Below are 4,561 nucleotides of genomic sequence, written 5' to 3' on the forward strand. Positions count from 1 at the left end.
AACCCGCAACCTTTGGATTACAAGTCTGACTCTCTAACCATTAGGCCACGACTTCCCCCTTTTTTATTTTTTGTGTCATAGTAATAAGTGATTTCTAACACTAAAATAATTAGTCATTAGAATTTTGGGGTGTATAATGTGTTTAATCATCATCATGTCACAATGCAGAAAATTGTAATAATCCTAAAAATAGCCTTAATTTTTGTTTTATGCAGTATACTGTCTGATTTTTAAGTGAAATATGATTTTGCCAGTATTTGTGTGATTCAGCTGTTTGTCTGGTTTTCGTCAGTAATTTAGCATATATAACAGAATGTTGTATCCGGGTGTGAAGCTGCCACGTTACTTGAGTGGGCTTGCACGTCCATCTGGTTGAGGGTGTGTTGTGTGTCAGACGTGTTCGGTGTGTGTCATACTGAGGGTGTGTGAGAATATGTGTGAGTGTGACCTCTGCGTGTCTGGCTGTAACGGACCGTGTGTGTGAGATGGAGGGTGTGAGTGTTTCCTGTGGGTCGGTGGGATATATTTTTTTCCCATAATTCCAGCAGGTCTTGGGTCACCCCTATGTTCTCACGCACATATTTTGCATTCTTTCCTTCTCCAGCATTACCATACACCTTCCTCTGGGTTTGGCCGACAGATCTTTCCACCACTTCGCCTCCAGAACAGTCTGTTTCTCTCTCGGAATCCTTCGCTTTTCCCGCTGACTCAGCTGGGCAGAGACTGCCGGGATTAGAGGTTGTTGGTGACAGTAATGTGTGTGTGTGTGTGTGTGTATTCACTGCTTCAGTTATAAGCAACAGGTCCACATCTAGAAATATTTAGTGCATTCCTTCAAAGTTTAGATTTTATTTTATTTCATATATTTATTTGACATTATTTTCAAGTTTTCAAAAAAAATAAAAACAAATAAGGTGAAATAAAAATAACTCATTACTGTAATACAGTACAATTCAATATTTATATATAATCATGCATGTAGTGTCTTATCACCATTTTTGCCACTTATTTTCTTTATATTTACCATACAAAACTAATTATTACTGTAATAACAATACAATAATAGCTACAACAATAATAATAATCTTATTTATTTATTCAAAAAAATCTTAACTTTGTCTTGTGTTTGCCTGTGTAAAAACTCACTTACATTGCAGGGTTTTCTGAGTGGTTGCCAGGGTGTTGCTATGTGATTGCTAAAGTTTTCCACATCACTCTGGGTGTGTCTCAATCAGCTCGCGAATCAGTATATTGTGTACAGGAATTCGGTCACAAGCTCCCTGGCTCACTGCACATTGGGACAGTGATCACTCAATTTCCGCTGACATGAATATGTACAATGTCAACGGACAACACTGTAGAACGTCACCGCTGGAATTAATAAACAACAGGCAGGACCTATCTCTTTTTGATTTAATTTTTTATTCTGTTTAAACGCATCATTCTATTACATGTTCTTACAACGTTTCAGCCAAATATTAATTATACATGTTAACTAGATGTGTTCATTACCTGTCTAGCAATGTGTGATTATGCTGAAATATCCCCCCAAAAAACAGTTTGTCTTTTCAAATATTTTATCGCGTCATTATATTTATCGAGTTGGCTCGTGTGGTTTATGTTTCGCAGTTCAGGAATGTGAAGTAATTTCCGGTAAACTTGGATCATGTGTGCCTTGATAACCGTCACATTAAAGCCTTGACATCAATGAATTTCAGTCAGAGTTGTGACACTCAATCACGTTTACGGATACCATAGGAATGAATGCGTAATGCCGTAAGCTGAATCTTACCTGGCGCAAAATGTCAGAGACTTCTCTTATAAAACAGCATTTTTTTTTAATGCTCTAAACTCTAACAAAAAAAAAAAATAGTTCAGTCCAAAAGTATTGGTTAGTGTAAAACATGTTGAAGATTAACCAAAAAGCTCTCAATTTATTAAATGAAAAGCTTACCAGGGTGTTGCTATTTGGTTGATAAAGTTTTCCATATTGCTTTGAAGTTACAAATATGTTCTGTGTGGTTATCAGGGCGTTGCTATGTGGTTGCTAGGATGTTCTGGGTGGTTGCCGGGGCATTGCTATGTGATTGCTAAAGTTTCCCACATCACTTTGAGGTTACTAGACTGTTCTGGGTGGTTGCTGGGGCATTGCTATGTGGTTGCTAAAGTTTTCTACATCGCTTTGAGGTTGCTAGACTGTTCTGGGTGGTTGCCAGGGTATTGCTATGTGGTTGCTAAAGTTTTCTACATCGCTTTGAGGTTGCTAGACTGTTCTGGGTGGTTGCCAGGGTATTGCTATGTGGTTGCTAAAGTTTTCTACATCGCTTTGAGGTTGCTAGACTGTTCTGGGTGGTTGCCAGGGTATTGCTATGTGGTTGCTAAAGTTTTCTACATCGCTTTGAGGTTACTAGACTGTTCTGGGTGGTTGCTGGGGCATTGCTATGTGGTTGCTAAAGTTTTCTACATCGCTTTGAGGTTGCTAGACTGTTCTGGGTGGTTGCTGGGGCATTGCTATATGTGGTTGCTAAAGTTTTCTACATTGCTTTGAGGTTGCTAGAATTTTATGGGTGGTTGCCAGGGTGTTGCTATGTGGTTGCTAAAGGTTTCTGGAATGTTTTGGGTGGTTGCCTGGGTGTTGCATTTAGCACATTGTAATGCAGTATACATTAGCAGTTTGATGTTAGCAGTTTGATGATAATGACGACTCACACAACATGTACGTTTTGAAACACAGACATGTTTCTGTAGAGTTTACTGGCTTTGGAAAGTTTTTGCCGTACACAGAGATAAAATAAATAAGTGGAATTATTTTATAGTAACAACAATGATAGTAGCAGTCAAAGTAATATCACTTAGTCAGCATTAATCTATATATATATTTATATTTAGAAAAAGTTTTGTAATGTTTTTCCTTTAATAAGCTGGTATAAGACTTTGGTTCTCCATTATATTTCCCAGTAGCAGCATTCCACATTAAAATCCAAACAGGAACGTTGCTCCTCGTGTCATGTCGTGGGGACCCGTCCTCTGCTCTCGTGGGATCGGAGCTTTTCAGGTTATCTCTGTCTTTGGTCGCCTCTTGTCTTTGGTCATTTGGTTTGTATTTGGTGCAGCTTTAAGAGAGTTTCCTCATTATTATCCTTTACATTCCAGTTCTGGTAAATCCTGTCCATCCAGCAATAAGTCACGTATGATTATATCCCTCACGGTCTTTAATACAACCTGAAATACGCTATTGCACGCACATGCACACACACTTATACAGTATTACATTCATTTATTCTTTAGCTTCAAAGGCATAGTTCAGTCAAAAATGTATATTCCGTCATTATTTGCTCACCTCAAAATTACAGTTCATAGTAAGTCTGTCAAGCTCCAAAAAATAAATTAAACACAAACCGTAGTCCACATGACTAGTGTACTACAAGTCTTTGAAGTCATTGTTTGATTATGCATTGGTCTTATGATGAAAGATTCATCCATGCATTTTTAAACAGGTTTCTAATAATTATTATTTTACCCATGAATAGAAATTTGACCGGATAAAATATTTGATACTTGATAAAACTAGATTTTTTTAATAGTATTTTTTAAAATAGTTTATTAATTTCTATTATCTTTCCAGGTCAAAAAATCACAGTGAACTGATGCTACTTCTGTTTCATCACAACTAATTAAATTAACTAATTATCACCACTAATTATATGTATGTGTATATATATTAAGTAGAAGTTATAATATAAGTATAAGTTCCAAGATTTTTTGATAATTTATTAATTTCCATTACTTTTCCATGTCTAGAAATCACTTTTAAATGTACGTCACAGTATGGAAGTAAAGGTCTGATACTTATACCATTTCTTTGAAACTTTAAGTTACTATTGTCTAATGATCTGTTGTAATATGAACATGAATTTGTCTGAATTTGTGTTTGCATTTTAAAAATCGCTCCAATACTTTGATTATATAATAACAAAATATATAATGCATTTTATTAAGATATAATAATTAATAATAACTTAAAGCTGTTTCGTGATTTTGTATAACCTGGAATATGATGCATGTGTCGTAATTAACTTTTTATGGTGTTGTTTTGTCCATTCGAGAGCTTGAGAGACATGTTAACTATGAACTGTAGTCTGAAAAACAGGCATGCAATTCTCTATTGCAGTTGAAAAAAAACATATGTATTTGGAGAGACTTGAGGTGAGTAAATGATGCCCGAATTTACATTTTTCTCTCAGGGTGTCCTTTAACTCAGGTCTTATCCCAGGAGCTCCCATATAACAGTAGCCCTTCTGTCTCTGTTTCCAACCAGTGTCCATTTCGTTCTTTCTGTCTTTCTTTCTTCCACAAGTTCAGGGATTTCTGCTCCTCTCCCTTAGGCGGGATCACGTCCAAGTCTTGTCTTAAGAAAATTGCCACACGATCGGTGTCTACAGGTCAATGTGCTTGTGTTTTGTTTTGTGTCTTCGTTGTGGGCCGCTCACTGGATGCGCAGCCCAGTGCTTCCTCCGCCTGTCCGCTGGGCCAGACGTTTGGTTGTGTTTGCTTTGGTTAG

This window comes from Barbus barbus (assembly GCF_936440315.1).
Source record: "Barbus barbus genome assembly, chromosome: 33".
Taxonomy (NCBI): domain Eukaryota; kingdom Metazoa; phylum Chordata; class Actinopteri; order Cypriniformes; family Cyprinidae; genus Barbus; species Barbus barbus.